Raw genomic sequence first — 21,349 nt, 5'->3', positions numbered from 1 at the left:
GGGCAGCGCCCCTATCTTCCTGTGCAACACCACCCATACCATAGTTTGCACCCGCCCCCCCTTGCTCCACTGTAGTCCAACCTTCCGGAATCCTAGAACCCATTTCTCCTGCTAATGGCACATAACCTCACGTCACTTGACCATATACTGCATTGCATGCCAACTTGCACGCTATTGTCACACATAAACAACCGTTTTCAATCACAGAGATAATGAAATGCACAATGTCCAGCATCCTTTTCCACCTTTCATGACCTTTCCAACTTTTCCTTTGTGTCCCAGACCATGTGAACTCCACCCAAGACTGTCCATAACCTCTCCTTCTTGACAGCGCCAATTAACACAGCACCAATTTCAGCAATTTAATTTTCCTATCTGTCAGGCACTGAGGTATCTGTGTTTTCTTCCTGTCTCTCCCAGAACACCCACAGAAACTGTTGTATGGCCCACATTAAATCTTCATTTAAGATTTACATTTTTAGTTTGACATCTCTATCTAATTGTGACTTTTCACATAGTTTCTTACTTACACAAGAATGTGCTTCACACACATGTATCCTTGCTAGGTATTGTCACCCTGTAGTCTGCACATTCAGTCCAGGGATGTGAAGCCCTTGTTTTCCCTTTGTTTGCTGTTTGGGACACAACCCGTTTGTGTTAGATGAACCAAAGTTGCTGTTCTGCACCTCTGTCACAGTGTGATAGGGAGAGTGTTTTACTATATAAACAGCATCCATTCTATACTTGTTGAGAGGAGCACTTCACAGCAGATTATCTTGGAACCGCTGTGAACTGTGACGGAGATGCAGCCCTGCTGATTATGACCTCCATCCTGAAAAGGAAGAAAACCCATACACTTAGACTGCCTTCCTGTTACCTACGACCAAGGTATGGGGGTTAGACTATCTCAACTGATCTGGCAGAGGGTAATTCCACTATGCTCTCTTTGGTATAGTATTAGATAGAAATAGTAGTGAGCCAGTTTTAGTAACAATTTAACAGGGTTGAATTGTTCATATTGTTTACCATAGTAATAATGCCGATTACAGTAGCACATCTCATCTTTCTAATAATTGCACTCATGCTTTCTTTGCAAGAATGTGATAAATTTAATAAATGTTGTAAAATGCATTTTCTTATCTTTCTTGTGTTTATCTTGGGTATGCAAGAGTGACCAAATGAAAAGGTTTGATCTGTGTCCATGGATTCCTTGGGAGAGTGTCATGTTTGAGGTTGCCAGGAATATCTATTAGGCTGGTCAGTTTAGGGGTTTGGATGTGTTACTGAGAGCTAGCCAAAACAAACCAACCATTGCTGATTATATATCAAGACTAAGGGACTGATTACAAGTTAGGTGGTCTGTGTACTGCCATGGCGGTGGTCCTACCGCCATCCGCTAGGCGGTCAGACCACTGTATCATGATGCTGGTGGATGTATATAGCAAAGACCGTCGTAAGTGCTGCCAGCACCGTCAAGCAGCACAGAATACTGTGGTGACGAAGCACAACAAACAGGTCTGCGGAGCCTGTGTTTCTGCCAGACTCATTATGATGTTGCACACCACCAATGTGACTGTGGCGGTCCAACCTCCATGTTCCAGCAGGCAGAAACTGAAAGTATAAAAGGAGCAACTCCCCTTCAGGCACCGCTATACATCATGTGCCTCCATAGAGCCCATCATACATGTCCTGCCACTGCTGCTCATCGAAGGTGCACAAAATCTGTGCCGCTGTGGATGCAACTGGCCGCAAGTACACACACCTACCTGTGTCATTAAGCTCAACCACAGATCGTCGTGCCATCCACATGATGCAGGCCTCATGCTTTGGGCACCAGGTACACGTGTTATTGTGTCCACAGTTGGAGTTGTTCACAACAAATGACACATTCAAGGCTATTAAACACCCCCTTTGGGTGGGTCACTCACACTGCACTGCAGTGCTACACAAATACACACGTCTGCTCATCACAGGGACAGTGAAGTGTACAGAACATTGTGTCACACAACAACAACACTGCAAATTTGTATCTACCAACACAACTGATCCCCTCACATTGCACACATGCCATGGACTGTTGTCAGATTCAGCACACATATGTATGGATGTGTCATAGAACACAAACATCCCCTCCCATGAAACAGCCCTGCAATGGACCCACACATCACCCACATTGTAACACAATGGAAGGACAATGGGGTGCACAATAGTTTGAGGCACAAATATACAATCCTCCCTATGCATACAGTACCTGCACAATAGGGATAGGGGCATCAGGAGCACTCAGGGAAGGATGCTGCACTTGGACACATTACACTTTGCACATGCCCCTAAAACAACATTTGCACACAAACTGGCCCTTCAGGTATCTCTGGGACAAACAAAAGTAGAGCCAAGTGACATGCCTAACTGCAGAATGTAGAAGTGCAAGTCAAGAAAGCACATACAATTGCAACAGCATAGGCTATACATCGAGATGAAGTAGCTGTAGGGTACACACAGCAAAATGGACACATGCACGGTCAAATGCAAAGGAAGCCAGCACATTTGAACGCCCTCCAAGTCTGGACATACAAAACTCTAGCTTCCACACATGAGACAAATGTACAATCCATATCAGGGTGACAACTCTAACACCATACTTGCTGAGATTGGACAACACAAGATGAAATACTTAATATACCAAACAGAACACAATACAACAACACCACAATTGCATTAACAAACACGGATCCATACAGTCAACATCTACCTTTGTCCTGGGTGACACCAGCACTGCCCACAAAGTCAGATTTTGCAAACAACAGCAAATGGATCAGGGTGAAGCACATACCACTGTAGGCATATAACACAAGTAATCCAGGAACAACATACAGGTAGGAGAGGAATTGCAAGGCAAATGTACACCCAAATAATAACTACTTATGTTTATTAACTGGAAAATCTTCAGAACAAATGCCATTGCCCAGTCCAATTAATGTCCATGCACATGGTTGTGCCCACACTTGACTCCAATCACTGCAGGGAACCTCTACTTGAAGGGGTATCAAGTAGGAAGGCAGGCACATCTAGGATAATCCTTGGGTGGGGTGAAGTCAGATTTGAAATGGGTGGGTTTGGGAGGGGTGGACGGTTTCTTCCTTGGGTGGGGTGGGGTTTCGTTCAGATTTGGGATGGGTGGGTTTGGGAGGGGTGGACTGGTTCTTTGGAGGGGTGGGCTTTGTCTTGGGGAGGGGTATTATATGCTTGCGGGCGGCAGAGGTGATAGGGAGGACTTGGATGTGGAAGGAATGGGCAAGGTTGAAAAAGAAACTTCTTCAGAATATGGGGACGATCATCAGAAGGGGTTGGGGATTTGGAGGTTGAGTAAGTGGTTGTCCGGTGTGTGGGTGTTGATGTCTTGGGCGTGTGCATGTGTGAAGTGTACTTCTGTTACAGTGGTGTCTTTTGTGTGTGTGGATGTTTGCATGCCTTGGGGGCTCGGAGGTGGAGGTACTGGGTGATGGAGTGATGGGTGTGTGTATGTCTTTTGGGGTTGTGTCTGTGGATATGCTGGATGTAGTGGATGTTTCTGTGTCTGTTGTGCTGGTGTCTCCCAATATGGTGGGTTTGGTAGATGTGTATGCCTGTGTTGTGCGGATGTCTGCATGTTTGGTGTGTGTGGTGCATGTGTCACTGGCTGTTGTGGGGGTGCCTGTGGGTATGCTAGATGTAGTGTGTGGGTCAGTGGGGGTGGTGGAGATGTCTGGTGAAGTGGTGACTGATGTATTTGTGGGTGTACGTGAGTGCCTGCTTGCTGGTGTCTTGTCTTGTTTGTGTTGATGTGTGCTACTTTTGTGTGGGTGCATGCAGATGTGTCTGTTAGCACAGGATAGGTAGGGGAATGGGAAGTTTGGATTGCTAAGAGAGATGTGGAGAGGGGAGGAATATGGGGAGTGACTGGCTGCCATCAGTAAGGAGGCCACAGCCTGAAAAAAATCTCCGTAGATCAGAAATAGCACTATGAATGCCTTCCATGAAAGCATTGGTCTCCTGAAGTTGGCTGGTCAACCCCTGGATGGCATTCGCAATGGCTGTCTGCTCCACAGAGATGCTCCTTGGGAGGTCAATAGCCTCCTCACGCAGGGCAGCAGAGGCAACAGGGGCTGGGGCATAGGTTCCTGCCGCAAAGGAGATGCCCGACTCTCCTGGGTCAGCGGGCATGGCCAACTGGGTGGGGAGCAACAGGGAGGGTGGCAATAGAACTGTGAGTGGTAGACAAAGATGGTACAGGATTAGGGCCCGATGGATGGGCCACCACTAGGGCGTGGCCACAGGAGGTAGAAGCTGATGATGAGGATGTAGCTCCAGTTTCCTCTGTGGCACTCCCCTCACTCTCCGGGCCACTGGGTCCCTCTGTGTGGGTGGTCTAATGACTGGAGTACCAACGCCAGATGCTTCCCCACTTGGTTTTGCTATGTCTCCTTTGCTTGCCTGGGCTGATGCTGCAAATACAAAGAGAAAGAGGGTCACCACAAGTTCCTGATCACACATGAACAACAGCTGTGATTAGCAAACATTAACATCATGTAAATTAGGCCCCAGCAACAAAATACCTCAAAGTGACTCCTACATGTACCATACCATATGCATGCATGCCCACAGGAAAATCAGGATCTCAGAAAACTACAATTGCATGGCTGAAGTTGTGCAATCACAGTAACTATTGATCAAGTAGGAGCCACATCACCATCAATGCTTTACCTCATGGAGCATGCCTCAGTTACCTGTTGTCATACAATAGTAGGCCACTGCTAACTTCATTTCCACAAATGCTGCAGACATCTACTTGTCACATACACAATAACACAACAATAAGAAATGATGCTCCTAAAACCTGCCATGTTGCTGACAACAGTAGAGTAGCCTGGAGAAGGTGACATGGAAATACTCATGTCACACTAGAAACACATCAACAAACCCTAGAGAAATCACCACTGATGTCTACCCCTCTCCCCGCAATGAGATACTCTGATTACATCAGTAGACAGCATTAGTTCTAATGCATGTTGGAGAGGCCCAGAGATTTGCAAGTACTTGTAGAACCCCCTCAGCAAGTTTTTCTAATGAGAAGCTACTTATCTGTCTCCATTTTAGTCCTGCAAACTCAGTTGTTTTTGGATGAATGGTTGTACCCCAACACATATGATTCCAACATAACTGCATGTCACTCCATGATGCATGCTACAGTTAGGTAATACATCTTTGCCATTACATATGTGCAGTGCACTTTTCCACATGATGCCACATAAATGACCTGGGAATGCAAATTATGGGTACAAACTCTAGTCCTACCCATCATGTCCCTCTTTGCTACTGCAGTTGTACATGCCAAAATACATGTTATGGTGGGTGATGGTGTGTGTGAGCCAATAATAAATGGTGACACACTCCTGTCCGTAGCACCACATGAAATGTATCCCCACTGCAAATGTCCTATTCCAAACACAGGTTGGCATCCACATATATGTGAGGAAATACATAAATTATCCCATGAAACAGGAAGACTATGCACGAAACAGCAGTTCACACATTTTGTCAAAAGAGTAAGGGATACATGCTAACATGTAGGCACAAGGAATGTTGGCAACAGTATTGGCACATCAATCATGTCAATGGAAATTTCCCACTTACCAAGGGAACATTTGGATTTGTAGCTGACCCATAGAACAATGTATGCTCTGTCATATGTATGATGGCCATCTTCACATTACAGACAGTAGTGAGACACAAACACTCATTACACACTGAAGACAAGTGGCCTCTGGGGGGCAGGTGCTAATTTACTCATAGACCATGAATAAGGACAGTGATCCATCACTTCTTTTTTCTTTGACCTGTAGCGCTGATGAGTAATAGTCTCACAACATTACTTGATAGATCAATGTACACAGCCATGTGTTATCCCTGGAGAGCAAATTGTTTGTAGAATGCACATCAGTATGCACCACATTACCTGTCTACACAAACGGTTACTCATTTACTGTGTTACACATGGCTCATGCCTAATCCTCAGGGTGGGATGTCAGAACCTAACACATTAACTTGGCTATGTGAAAGACAGGAATATGCCCTGCACTCACCCCCTCGTGGCTGCTGTGTTCCCCTCAAATGCCCATTAAGGTCATTGGGGGGGGGTCATAGCCTGATGTGTCGCCCTCCCACGTTGTAAGGACAGCCCCAGCTGGACCTCTGCGATTTTCCTGGACCAGCATCTCAGGTCCTCCCACCTTTTGCAACAGGGGACACCTTCCGGGTGATGCCTATCGATATCTCCTTTGTCTGATGGGCCTTTACCTGTATGGATGCGAGAGGCAAATCAAACGGTTACAAACGCAAGTTTTAGCAAAAGTGTTTTTCACACACATGCCTGAAACACCAAGCAAAAAAATTTCAATTTGTCAACACACCACAAGTGTAAAGCACACATGGCAATAAGTACAGGGACAGGACTACACATTTTTGTACCCATCTGCAGACTAACCCACCAGCTGCACATGGCCTAGAATGACTAAGCAAGCCTACTCATGTTCTAGCAACTTGTACTGTGATGTGAGCCACAATGAAACATCACACACGTATGTTGCTTCCGAAGGGTAAACTCCTTAGGCCTGACTGGACCAACACATTCAGGCCCTCATTACAACCCTGGCAGTCAGTCTTAAAGCAGCGGTAATACTGCCAACAGGCTGGCGGTAAAAAAAAATTGGATCACGACCACGGTGGAAACCGCCAAAACATACAGCCACTTTAACACTCTGACCGCCACGGTGGTAGCAACAAACACCGCAGCGGTAACCGCCAACAGACAGGTGGAAGTCAGTGTACCGCCCAACCCATCACAACCCGCCCATCCGCCAGCTTTTCCGTGGTGGTACCTACGCCATCAAAAGCACGGTGGAAACAGTACTTAGAAGGAAACCACTCACTTTGCGATACTCAACGAAGAACCAGGATGCCATGGAGCCCGAGCTGCAGGTCCTCCTCATCTACCAGGAGTACCAACGGTGGCGGCGGCAACCACGGTGAGTACTGCACCTAGTACACAGGGGACGGGGGGAGGAAAAAGAGAGTGACACACACATGCAACACACCACACCCCCACCCTCACCCTCAACACCATACATACAAACACATGCATCAGCATTACATTTACACCCCGTAACCCCATGGAAGAACGCAAGGACAAAAGGAATAGAGTCAAAACAGTGATACATTAGAAATAGTCAGATATACGTAAGAATTTTAAAAACAGAATTTACAAAAATATACAATATGTACATAAGGCAGTCCATTTTCCACACAAAATGTTCGTGGGCCACTGGGCCAAAACTCATAGGCCAAGCCCACACTTAACTCCTGCCTCAATACGGAGAGAACACTGCAGGGACATCAGGTCGAAAACACACAGGCACCTCAGGGGGAGGGTGAAGGGGGGTGCACCTCAGCCAGAAGATGGTAAAACACCACTGCTCCTGGAGGGGGCTCCATGCCCACATTGATGTCCTGGGGAGTGCAAGGCCATAGTCTCTCAAGTGGGTGGGTTGCCCACAGCGATGTCCTGGGGACTGCAAGGCCACAGTCTCTCAAGTGGGTGGGTTGCCCACAGCGATGTCCTGGGGAGTGCAACCCACAGACTCGAGTGGATGCGTTCTTCCACTGGTTCTGGAGGGGGCTTTGTGCACAGTGTGCTTCATCCTGCCAAGGATTAGGTGAGTGGATGCAGATCTCCACTGGGTCTGGAGGGGGCTTTTGTGCCCAGTGATGCAACACTTGGGGTGTGGCAGTTCACAGTCCCTCACCTGGGTGTCTGAGGCACGAGATTTGCAGGGACCAGGTTTCATGATAGTCCATGGAGGCAGGGCTAGACTCCATCCGGCGATGGCTATGGCTGCAAACTGATGGTAGTGCCAGGGCTGGTGGAGGTGCTGCCAGTGGTGGAGGGAGGCTCCAGTCCTTCTCCTGCAGCCTCGGACAGCTGCCCACTGTGGCTGCTGCTGGTAGTGGTGCTACTGTCAGTGGTGCTGGTGGCTGTGCTTGCGGTGGGGCCTGCGGCGGTGCTAGCAGTGGTGCAGGTGGCGGTGCTGGCCGTGGTGCAGGTGGCGGTGCTGCCAATGGTGGAAGGAGGCCCTAGCCCTTCTCCTGCAGCCTCGGACAGCCGCCCACTGGGGCTGCTGCTGCTGACAGTAGTGGTGCTTGCGGCTGTGCAGGTGGCGGTGCTAGCGGCGGGGGTGCTTGCGGTGCTGGCTGTGGTGCAGATGGCGGTGCTGGCGGTTGTGCTGGTACCCACCAGGCCTTCACCTGCAGCCTCGGACGCCTGAAGTGCCTTGGCTGGTGTTTTCTGTCCCTTCCTCACCTTGGCAGATGGTGGTGTGACCTTGTGTCTGGCAGCTGGAGTCTTTATGGTGGCCTTGCTGGGTGGTTTTGGCTCCTTCCCCTTGCTGGATCCTGTCCCCCTCTTCACCTTGCCTGGTGGCGGAATGGTTTTGGCCTTGGCAAGGGTTGGTGGCACACTGGCTGGGCTGACGGGTGTCCCCTTTGAGCCTTTGATAGCTGCAGGAACCACAGCGGACAAAAATTTGTTGGCTGAGGTGCTGGGCTGGGTTCTGGCCACCCTGGCCCGAGGGGAAGGATGGAGGAGGGGTAGGGAAGAGGTCAAAGTTGGCCAGGAAAAGCTTCTTAGGAACACCAGGGTAGGAAGAGAGAGAGGGTTTGGGAGTGGAGAAAGTGAGTGGTTGTAGGAGGTGTCTGTCTGCCGAGTATGGGTGCCGGTGCATGGGCTGGATGCTGGTGTGAGGTGGATGGTTGTTGGGTGGGCGGGTCATTGCATTTGTGTACTTTGGGAGGAGGGGTCACAGACACGGGACGTGTGCATGGATGTGGGGGTGGTGACTGCCAGTGAGGGTCGTGTTGTGATTGGCGTGCTGGTGATGGAGGTAGTGGATGAGGATGTAATGCATGCAGGTGTGAGTGGAGACGCTACTGGGAGGGAGGTGGATGATGACGAGGAGGGGGACACAGTGGAGGCAGTGGATGTTGGTGTGTCTGCCTGGGGATGGTGCTTGTGTGAGTGCCTGTGAGATAAAGTGTGGTTCTTGTGTTTGCCTGAGCCACTTTTATGTGGTGATATGGGTGAATGCTGGCCTGAAGGTGTGCTTGGGATAGGTTGAGGGGATTGGGACTGGGTAGAGGAAGTTGGAGGAGGGAGGCTAGAGACAGGGACAATGGCTACCATCAGTGCTGAGGCCAGAGCCTGAAATGCTGTCTGTTGGGCCGCCACGCCAGAGTGAATGCCCTCCAGGTATGCATTTGTTTGTTGCAAATGCCTCTCGACACCCTGGATGTCATTCAGTATGGTTGACTGCCCAATAGTGAGGGATCTCAGGAGTTCAATAGCCTCCTCACTGAGGGCAGCAGGGCTGACTGGGGCAGGGCCTGAGGTGCCTGGGGCAAAGGAGATGCCCACCTTCCTGGGTGAGTGGGCACGGCAAACACCCTGAGGGGCTGCTGGGAGGGCGGTGCTGGTAGGGGTGGTGGCGGCTGTACCTGTTGTTGGGTTGGGCACAGAGGTGTCCACCACCTCCAGGGAGCTTCCATCAGAGGAGGAGTCGATGTCTGTGGTGTCCCCTCCTGTCCCCGTCATGGTGCTCCCCTCGCCCCCGTCCCACTGGTGCCCTCACCGTCGGTGGATTCGGCCTCCAGGCCCGTGTGGGATGTAGCTCCCTCAGTCGCCGGTGCCTCTGCTCCTCCGACAGATGATGCTAATGCACACAAGGACAGGGTGACAAAACAAAAAGGGGGGAGAGAGACAGAGGATACACTACCGTTGGCGTAGCCATTCACAGGGAGCAGCCCTATGCACTAGGCCATGCACTACCAGTTACTAAGATAGTCACCAGCCCATGGGATACATTACCTAACGCCATTAGCTGCACACCTGAAACCCACAGGACCCTGCCCAGTAGTAGATGCTCACTAACACTATTGGGGGTGGAGTGCTTCAGAGCCTGCCCAAAAAGAGACCTATCCTGCCATGTTCGCCCTGGCCTAGGGGCACCCACACCCCATATCCCCCACCCAGGTAAACCTTAACGCGCACACAGTCATGAATCTGAATCTGTACTCACTCCTTTGGGGCTGCTGTGATGCCTTCAAGCGCCCATCCAGCTCCGGATAGGCCACCGCCAGGATGCAGAACAACAGGGGGGTCAGGGTACAACAGGCACACCTTCCTCGTTGGGAGGCAAGCCCCAGCTGGGCCTCTGCCGTCTTCCTTGCCCAGCGGTGCAGGTCCTCCCACCATTTGCAGCGATGGGTGCTTCGCCTGTCAAACACCCCCAGGGTCCACACTTCCTTGGCGATGGCACGCCAAATACCCTTTTTCTGATGGGCGCTGACCTGCATGGAAAAGACAGCAGAAAAGGGAATTAGCTAACCATCCAGACCGCCACACTCATGGCCCCCCAGACCCCTCCCATCCCCTGATGCACATACATTGACCACCATACATGCACCCTGGCCAGGACGCCTCAGCTCCCCCCACATGTGGCTTACCCACACAGCAATCCATACATTCATGGCTCACGCATCATGCTCACAGTGTACTCACCTGTTTGTCTGGAGGACCGTAGAGTAATGTGTACTGGGGTAGGACCCCATCTACCAGTTTCTCCAACTCCTCTGCAGTGAAGGCAGGGGCCCTTTCCCCAGACACATGAGCCGTTGTCGCTGCCAGACACAGGTCACAGCAGCACTTGCAGTGTAGGTCCTCTCCTGTTGAAGGTCAGGTAGCAAGTGAGTGCACAGATAGAAAATTGCGGTGACGTCCGCAGTGGTGCGTACTGTCACCACCGGTGTATATCACCATTGGCTCCTGGAACGTATAGGGCCCAATGATAACCAAATTACCTCATTTCCACTTGTCCCTCCTCCCAGGTCAGGCAACCGCCATTTCAGGGGGGCACAAGCCATGTCACCTAACTGTGTCACAGCTGACATTGGAACAGTAACTGACTCTCAGATTCACATACAGGTTCTGTAAAGGAAAAGATTTATTCATCATTTCAATTAATGTGTGAATATGACCCTCTGCTCACTGTTTTCCTCCATAGGCTTCTGCCGCTGAGGATGAATATGAGATGGCGTCATCCTCCGGTGTACAGACCCCTGGTGGACCTTTCGACTATGGAGGACAGACACATTATCCTAACCTACAGACTTGATAGGGCCACAATCCAAGAACTGTGTGCCCAATTGGAGCCAGACCTGATGTCAGCTATCCGCAAGCCCACAGGTATCCCCCCCTCTAGTGGCAAATGGTTCCTTCCAAACAACAGTGGCCATGGCATCAGGGATGTCTTAGCCAATGTTCTCCAACGTGTTGACCAGAGTGTTGTCAGCTCTGCTGAAACGCATGCGCAGCTACATCGTATTCCCCCAGGTGGTGGATTTGGCCACAGTGAAAGCTGACTTTTATGCCCTGGGACATATCCCCAACATCATTGGTGCCATTGATGGTACACATGTAGCATTTGTCCCCCCCCCCCCCGGAGAAATAAACAAGTGTTCAGGAATAGAAAAAGTTATCACTCTATGAATGTTCAGATGGTGCGTTTGGCGGACAAGTACATCTCCCATGTGAATGCCAAGTTTCCTGGCTCTGTGCATGACGCCTTTATCTTGAAGAATATTAGCATACCATATGTGATGGGCCAACTCCAGAGGCACCTGGTGTGGCTAATACATGAGCCCAAAATCCCCACCCAGTATAAGTTGGTGTCTGGGTATGGGGTTGTCCCTAAGGGTTAGTATGCGTCTTACAGGTTATCCCTCAATATTTGCAGGTGACTCTGGTTACCCCAACCTCTCATGGCTACTGACCCCAGTGAGGAATCCCAGGACAAGGGCAGAGGAACTTTACAATGAGGCACATGGGTGAACAAGGAGGATAATTGAAAGAACCTTTGGCATCTTGAAGGCCAGGTTCAGGTGCCTCCATCTGACAGGTGGATCCCTGTACTATTCACCCAAGAAGGTGTGCAAGATCATCGTTGCATGTTGTACTTGCCTTGAGACACCAGGTGCCCTTTCCGCAGGAGGATGAGCCTGGAAATGGCCTTGTGGCAGTGGTGGAGCCTGTGGACAGTGAGGAAGAGGAGGCAGAGGAAGAAGATGTGAAGTAATATAATACAGCAGTACTTCCAGTGACACACCGGTAAGACACTGTAACTTCACTTTACATTTCAGTTTTCTGTTGGCCATTGTACATGGCAGCCTGATTTCTGTATGTCTGTGGTCACTTATTGTACCCTTTGGCATCTCTATTTTGAGATCTCTGTGCCCCACTCTGGCTCCTGGTGTGTTTACTGCTGCCCACTATAGGTCATACCTATGTGAATATTACTGTGCATTTGAATTGTAATGTTTACAGTTTATGAAACTAATACATTTGTCAAACAATTGACAGACTCCATAGCTGATTTTGTTCCAAGGGTGTTTCCCTGTTGTCCTGTGCCTCTGTCCCCTGAACCGTGTGCCCACTGCCACTGACCCCAGGGCCATGATGTTCTGGGGTTGCCCGCGGTCCCTGTAGTGGTGGGCACACTGCTGATTGACGTGTCCTGGGGACAGTGGCATGGGCCCGCTGGGTGGGTGCTGTGCTGGTGTTTCCTGAGGGTGGAGGCTCTGTGGTGGGTTGGGACTGTGGCAGGATAACCAACTGTCCACAGGTCCCTGATGGGCCAGATTGGTCATCATGATCCAGGCATGCAGAGCTACTGTCATCCCTTTGGGCATCCTCTTGAGGGGGGACTGGATGTTGGTGGCAACTCCTCTCCGGTGACGTTGAGTGGGGGTCCTGTGGGGATGAAAATGCAGTGTTATTGTATCTGCATGTGCCATCTTGTGCATGAGTTTGTTTCTCTGTATGGTTGGGATAGCCCTGGCAGCTTAGGCTTGTGTGCGTGGTGATTTTGTGGGCTAGGTGATTCTCTCTAATGGGAATGCTGTGGTGATGGGTGTCCATGCAGGTCTGTGATGGGGGTCCATGGATTGGAGTTACATGCAGTACTTGTTTTTTGGATGGGTGGGTTGTGATAGTGGAGAATAGGTGAGGTTGTGAAGTGATAGGGGTAAGGATAGGGGTAGGAGTGTGTGATGGCATGCAGGTAGGGTGGGGGATATAGTAGTAAAGTTTTGACGTACCAGAGTCCAGTCCTGCTGCTACTCCTGCGAGGCCCTCAGGATGCATTATTGCAAAGACTTGCTCCTCCCTTGTTGTTAGTTGTGAGGGTCAACCGCCAGTCCTCTGTACGGCTACCTGGTGTCTTGCAACCACGTAACGTACCTTCCCCTGTAGGTCGTTCCACCTCTTCCTGATGTCATCCCTTGTTCTTGGATGCTGTCCCCACGGCGTTGACCCTGTCCATGATCCTCCGCCATAGCTCCATCTTCCTTGTAATGGACGTCTGCTGCACCTGTGATCCGATAAGCTGTGGCTCTACCCGGATGATTTCCTCCACCATGACCCTTAGCTCCTCCTCTGAAAACCTGGGGTGTCTTTGGGGTGCTATGGATGTGGTGTGAGTTATATGTGTGAGGATGTGTGGGGTGATATGATATGATGTGTTGTGGTGTGTGCTGTGAGGTGCGTGGATGGTGTATGGGTGATTCTGTGGCTCAGATTGAGTGGGTGCTCCTGGCTTGTGTGTCTCTCTGTTGGCAATCTTTTTTTTTGTTGTTGAAAGGGTTGTGGGTAATGTGGGTGTGGGTTTTATAGTGGTGTGGGTGTGGTGTGTGCATATGTGTCAGGTGTGTGTAGTTTGAATTGTCCAATGTGATGTGGTTTTGTAAGTGTGTGTGTGTATTTTGAGTGCGGCGGTGTGTACCGCCAATGGTTTACAGTGGTTGAAAGACTGCTGCGGTGATTCGTGGGTCCTGATACTGTGGGCGTAGTCTTGTTGGCGTAACGGTGCGGGTTTTGGTACCGCCAATTATCACTGACCTTTGGTCTGGCGGACTTGTATGGGTGTCAGTATTGTGGCGGATTTCTCAGTGTGGGTCATAATACCTGACGCGGAATACCGCCGTGGTCACGGTATGTTGGCGGCCATCAGCAAGGCAGTAGGCGGAATTTACCACCAGGGTTGTAATGAGAGCCTCAGTCTGCGAGATTGAATCACTGCATACAGTTCCTACAGGCAACTTCCATAGTTCAGACTTTGCCCTTACAGTTGAGTGACAATGTAGTGGCTGGCGTGGTGGGTACAGAGAGTGTGTTCCCCGTCTATGTGTGGACATGTGGCCTACCAAATGCAGACTCATAACATTTTAGGGGCGGTGTTCTCTAGTATGTACATGGGCATTGGAACACTCCTTTGGACGTAGTCTAAAATACAGAGATGGCATCCAACAAAGGTATGCATTGTACAATTTCTGCTATTTGACTAAGCTACTGAGTCACATGTCATGGCCTCCCAGGAATCTACACACTGTCTGCACTGTAGTTGTGTCATTTGTGCAATACGACTGTACAGGACAATTATGACTTCTGTGAATGTGACAACAGAACTGTGGGATTAAGGGACCTGTCATGAGTCATAGGCACACATGGACTAGTTCAGGGATGTACCTCTGTACGCATTCTTAATATAGTCAATGGACTGAGGCATTCAAGGCAAGTTTTGGCACTAGAGCATCATATTTGCCACATGACAGGATCTATTGGTGTACATGAAGTGGGCACAGTACTACAGTTGCATAGCCACAGTGACCCTCCCAAGCCTGGAATATGTTCCATACTGGGAGATACATTTGACAGGCCCAGGTCTCTTCAGGCTGAGCATACAGAACCTACATGACACTCACATATCCATCACTTCCATGCATGACAGTACATCATGTGCACACCATCAATGTGGCTTGAGTTTTGTGTGGCATCCCGAAGGGCAGAGTGAGTCATGATATGCCTTCCAGACACAGTATTGCAAAGCCAGATTTGGGTTGAACGTTCTGTGGCACTATCTACATTATTTACAAGATCCTCAAATACTTCAGACAAGATGCATACAAAGTTCACGCTGTCATGCATACACATGTTGTCTAATAATTACAACCATCATAAAGAAAGAAATGTCACTGGATGAAAGTAAAGTCTCATGCCTAGTAATGTGCATCCAACACTAAGAGGATCTAGGACCCCTCCCCCCCCCGCCAAAAAAAAATCACACGGCACAATGCTAATGAACACAACATATACTGGTCACCAATACCTGCACTGCGTACATCCCACTGATTCCAGACAGACTGCAACAACAGGCACACAAGAAGTCCAACTGGCACACAGAGGCACATTGTAGCCTGTGAGGAGGGAAAGGGTTGTATTGAACAGAGTCAATTCTGCAAATGAGGTACTGACCTGCTCCTCTGGTGAGCCATAGAGTTGTCCATACAGGGGAAGGACCTCATTTACAAGCCTCTCCAGCAACTTTGGAGAGAAAACAGTGGCACTGTTACCTGCAGGATGTAGCATGTTTGCTCTCAGAGATGGCACATAGCAGCTCAGGTAGTGGAGATGTTGCTGCCAGCAGTGCCAGGAGTCAGGTGAGTGCATTTGCACAACATGGCAGTTGCATCTCCCATGTAGGTGGTAATCACCACTGATAGACACAGCCATTGGGCCACAACTGCCTCAGGCAACAATGTTAGCATATGGTTGTGTACACTACGGTTGGAATCACCTACCACACGGACAACTTCTGCTGACGGTCGTGGGTGGTTCCTAATGTCCAGTGGAGTATGTCAGGCATCCGCCATTTTGGCGGGTGAAAATACTGTCTATGGCTGTGTAAACTGTGTCACACATAGAATATATGTGTAGGATCATCACAAAAATCTTCATGCTGTCTAGCTATGTAGGTCCTATTACACAACCACCAGTGTAGTGTGTATTGCAGGGCACAGATGGCATATAAAAGAAGTGCACTCACCACCATCGCTGACGATAGTTTTTAGTGGTCGGAAAATGCAGTCACATTTTGAGGAGCATTTGTGTATCATATAGTTGAGTATCACCCAAATCCATGTTGTGGTCACATTTGTGGACAACGAAAGGGGGTTACATGTGACCCTTGTGTAGTTGCCAGCTCGGATGTGCACTGTGTATCATGTCTATCCAGTCACAAATTCTTTGTCACTTGATATTGTTGGCATCCATCATGTATGCTGCTGTGGACACCCTGACTAATGTTAAAAATCATGTCTTGTCACGCATAGGTACCCTGGGAGAGGGAGGATGTGACAACTTCCTGTCTACCGCCCACTGTCAGACCTTCAGTCCATGTAAGAATGCCACATCATTCAGTTGTATCGTCTGAATAGGCAAACAATAGTGGATTTATGCCATGAGTTGGAGCCAGATCTGATGCTAGCTCACAGTAATCCAACCTCCATACCACCCATTGTACAAGTCATGGCATTATTGGACTCCTGGCCACAGGTTCCTTCTAACATTCAGTGTCCCTATCTTCTGGTATGTCCCAATCTATGTTTAATAAGTGAAAGGGTACACTGTTCCAAAGAAGAGAGAGGGGGACCTAATCCTACAGGAGCGAGAACCCTCATGCATCACAATGGATGACTGGCTTCATCATCGGGAAAGCTCCTCATCAGGCTGGCACTGCAGTGCCTGACGGGCTCCCCGGAGGGGGCTCTTGACCGTGTTGCTCTGAAAGTAGCTAATGGAATCAGGTCATATAGGTAGAATACCCTATTCCAGGTACCTGAGCAATATGGAGAGAAAGAAAGAGTAAAATTGGTTATCCATGTAGGGAATATATCATGAATTTAATCAGTATTAGTAGGATGGAGACCAAAATTAAAATCAGAGTGGGAGTAAATAGGTGAGTAATAATGCTCACTGACTCAACAAAAACACGAGAGGACCAGACCTATTATAGTACCTCTAGTCGTGGGTCTACATGTTTCTCGTCTAGTGGTCCAGCCGTTCCATTGACGCTTCATCAGGACCAAAACAAAAATGTACAACTTCTACAACCGTAAATTAGTGCAAACCCTAATAAGGGGGTTGAAAGACAAAAGGCAGTCACTTACTTTTAGTCTACTTGCTATGTCAAAAAAGGTCGCCCTAGGAAAAGAATAGGAAAAACACATATATAAATAGTGCCCAAAATAAAACTGAACAGAGTGCACTTGTGAATTTTGTGATTAGTGCATAGTCACATAATAGTATAAATTAATTGGGCTTTCCATCCCCAGTTTCAGGATAGAGCTCCTTAGGAATAACATGTCAGGAACTGGAACTGACACTCTTTGCATGTAGTGATCATGAAAGAAATAGTATTATCAATGAAATACCACAGTAACAATGATAAACAGGCACAATTACTGTGTTGTCGCATAAAAACAAAACATACATTGAGAGCTAAGATTCCCAAACAGTAGCAGTTCTGTCATTACATAGTATGTTTGGCGCCAAATACTCAACTCATGTATGTCAAAGACCTGACAAAAACACTATTGTGTGGTTTAGGAGCGAGAGAACTGTTAAAATACAGAGTTGTATTTCGCTTCAGCTTATGGACGGAGATATGTGCCACTAATCAAACATTTAAAGTGTGTTTGTATCAGACAGTAGTAAAAATCAAGTGTGCCAAATGTGTCAACATCAGGGGCACACAGAATGACAAATCGGTTTGAAGGGAAAAAAACGAACCGTCAAATGTATGCGCTAAATCGTATGAACCAGGGTCGGCAGATGGAAAGCTAAACCTCCGGTCCAATGGGGGCAGAAGAGAATCAAAAGAACTTACAATTCTGCCGAGTTCGTAGGCTGTTAACCTCCCCTTGTGACAGCATTCCCGTTTCGAAGTAGACGGTCACTCGTCGGAGCGGTAATGAGCGTGGCGAGGACCCGGAAGTAGATTCCAGCTCGCGCACGTTCCAGCGGCAATTGTAATAGAAAACGGACTCGGTCTCAACTAAAGGGCCGGTATCCCTTCTTATTACTGCAGTACCATAACTCGTGCAATGGTGGATTTTCAATATATGGTAATCCACAAGAGGAAATAAAATAAAATAAATTAAACTCATAGTGGAATTAATTAGTTTCACTCTAACTCAATTTCATTGTGATAACAACGGAGATTTCCAAAAGACCTTTCCAAGTTACAAGTTAACAGTGGTTGAACACATAGAAATTACTGGGGGGGTCCTGAAGAGTATCAGCTAAGATGAGAGCGTGGTCCATGGTATTTCGTCATTCATCCCCGTATAGAGGTCCCTAATTTGAAGACCCATCGCTGTTGGTTCTAAAGAGAAAGTCCGGGTCATTAGGTTGAACTTTTGGGGCTTCCAAGATCACGCACCAAAGGTCATCCGGAGTATGTGAAGTATCTATGAAATGCGCACAGAGTTTAGTGGTCACCCGTCAACATCTAATATTACTCCTGTGTTCATTGATGCGCATCTTGACTGGTCGTGTAGTCATCCCAATATAATGCAGTTCACAGGGGCAAGTAATCATATAGATGCAGTTCTTAGAATTACAATTGGTATGTTTTTTTTTCTTTTTTTTAAACGTCACCTACCAATAGGGTCTAGGTCAAGTGACGTTATTCGTCTAGTTAATGTACAGACATTGCAATGGCCACAGGGATGGTGTCCTTCAACTGGAGGGAGGTCCCAAAATGTTTTTTTGAGTTAAAGTATCCTGAGAGACACGTGGGCGAGTGTGAACCACAATGTCTTTAATATTAACAGTACGTTTAAAGGCAAATAATGGTTTTGGGACTTCAATTCCCCCACTCCCCAATATCGACCATTGTTTATTAATCCATTTTTTGATGTTATTGGACAATGGAGTGAATGTAGAGACACAAGTTATTCGTGTCTGTGGAGCCTTTTCCTTAGTTGCCAGTAAGCTTTCTCTTTGATTATTTTTAGCTCTCTTATGGGCCAGATTTACAATCTTGGTCGGGTAATGTCGTTCGTAGAGTTTTACTTGAAGAGTACTAGCCTGTCGATCAAATTCTCATGGGGAACTACAATTCCGTCTGAGCCGTAGGAACTGCCCCACAGGTAAGTTGTCTCTTCAAGCCTTAGGGTAATGAATTTCATATAACAGAAGGCTATTACGATCTGTTGGTTTATGGTATGTGCTAGTTGACAGCTTGCCATTGTCAATGGTAATCATCAGATACAGGAAAGGTAAGTGAGTGGAAGAGACAGTAGCAGTGAATCTCGGGTAAGGGTCAAGGGTATTGATCTAAATTGTAAATTAATCTGCTGTTGTTAGAGGTCCTTGCCACATGACCAAGATATCGGCTATATAGCGCCGCCATAATTTGATGTCATGCTGAAAAGGATTAGTTGATGGGAAAATATATTTCTTTTCAAAGTCATACACATACAAGCAGGCCAGACTTGGTGCAAACGTGCTGCCCATCGATGTCCCCCTGGTCTGGTGGAAAAATGGATCCTCAAATTGAAAGTAATTCTCTGTCAGAGCAAGGGAAGCACATTGCATAAGAAAGGCAATAGGAGTGGAAAGGGAAGTCGGATCATAGTGAAGTGCCGATTCCACAACCTGCAAAGTGGCTTCTTGGGGGATATTCGTATACAGTGCTTCTACATCTAGGGTAATGATGCCTTGTATCCCCCCGATATTACTGATGGATTTGATCAAGCTTAGGACATCCTTAGTGTCCTGTAAGTAAGTAGAAGAGTTTCTCACTAAGGGCTGCAAAAAGTGATCACAAAACATTGACAGTGGTTTCAGGACGGAACCTATACCCGATACAATCAGCCGTCCTGGGCGGGGTTTATTCCCTTATGGATCTTAGGTAAGCAGTAAAAATATGGGGTTCTAGGATGAGCCGTGTCAAGAAAATCAGCCTCCTTAGAGGAGATCCAAGAGTTGTTTCTAGCTTCCTCTATGAGACATCTAATCCGAGTCTGTAGTCTCCCAGTTGGATCACTGGTGATCCTAACATAATAGGTGGTGTGACTCAAAAGACGTAAACATTCGCGTCTATAGTCAGCTGTATCCATAATCACAATTGCACCACCTTTGTCAGCCTGTTTGATAACAATATTATGATCAGTTGCTAGATGTTGTAAAGCCTGCTTCTCTTTCGTGGGGATATTGATGTAAGGGTGTTCAGGACACAAATGATTCACATCGGCTAGTACTGCCTTTTCAAAAGTTAACACTTCACTGGGCATTGTAGTTAACGGAGGGACAAAGGTCGAAGGTTTCTTTAAACCTGAGTCCAATGCCTGTGGTTCATCTGGTTTGTCTTTAAAAAAGAAATGAAGACGAACCTTTCAAAAGAACTGGGCTAGTTCGATGTGTAGACGAAAGAAATCCTCATGAGGAGTAGGGACGAAGCCAAGGCCTCTGTTAAGGACATTGGACTCATCCACTGAGAGTTCTCTCTTGGACAAATTGAATAGTTATGGAGTCAGCTATGCATTTGGAAGTGTTGATGATCAGCACCAGCCAATCTCTAGTTCACTTCCACGCTATCTGCGCCCAATCTTTTCTAAATGCTAGGTCTTGTAAGAAAATTCTCTGTATATTAGACACCAAAAGGCCATTGGGTGCTATGTTAGTGTGCAAATACTCATGATGGTCCCTTGCATGACTGTTTTTATTAGTTCTCGTTTCAAAGTTGATAATTTATTCCAATCTTCCTTGAGACTACCCGATGGAGCGCATCCGTCATTACTGAGGATGGAGGGTATCTGCAAAATATCTGACACCACATCGTCATCATAACTGAGACCCTGGAAATCATCCATTGTGGGGATCTCAACAGGATGCGATAATCAAAAAGAATAGTTTCTAATTAGAAACTTCTAATGGGTCCCACAGCGAAACTGCTGTACATGAAACTAAATAAAGAGAAAGAGGGACCAGGAGATTAATGGTCCAGTGTACAATCTCCCAATAATAATCCTACTAAGTGAAAGGGTACACTGTTCCAAAGAAGAGAGAGGGGGGCCTAATCCTACAGGAGCGAGAACCCTCATGCATCACAATGAATGACTATCTATGTTTAGTCTGGTTTTGAAGGATTTCCTCTCTACAATGTTGAAACACATTGACAGCTACATCATGTTCCCTTGACGTGAGAATTTAGCCAGTGTGAAGGCTGACTTCTATGGTTTTGCCCACCTCCCACATGTGGTGGGGGTCATTGATGGTACACGTATTGGCTTGGTGCCACCACAGGCCACTGAACAAGTTTATCACAACAGAAAGAACTTCCATTCCATCAACGTGCAAGTT

The 21,349-nt window shown here is 47.8% G+C and overlaps 1 protein-coding gene across 1 annotated transcript in view; it reads right to left on the bottom strand.

Annotated features, from left to right (window-relative positions):
* LOC138292446 (endogenous retrovirus group PABLB member 1 Env polyprotein-like) overlaps positions 1 to 17,959 on the bottom strand; it is a 223,846-nt gene extending 205,887 nt beyond the window's left edge. The window contains exon 1 of the mRNA XM_069231045.1: positions 17,868 to 17,959. The gene's annotated coding sequence lies outside the window, so the exon portion shown is untranslated. The remainder of the gene's footprint in view (positions 1 to 17,867) is intronic.
* Between the last annotated feature and the right edge of the window lie 3,390 nt (positions 17,960 to 21,349).

The sequence above is a fragment of the Pleurodeles waltl genome, chromosome 4_2 (genome assembly GCF_031143425.1).
Source record: "Pleurodeles waltl isolate 20211129_DDA chromosome 4_2, aPleWal1.hap1.20221129, whole genome shotgun sequence".
Taxonomy (NCBI): domain Eukaryota; kingdom Metazoa; phylum Chordata; class Amphibia; order Caudata; family Salamandridae; genus Pleurodeles; species Pleurodeles waltl.
This window is presented reverse-complemented; position numbering and strand designations above follow the sequence as displayed.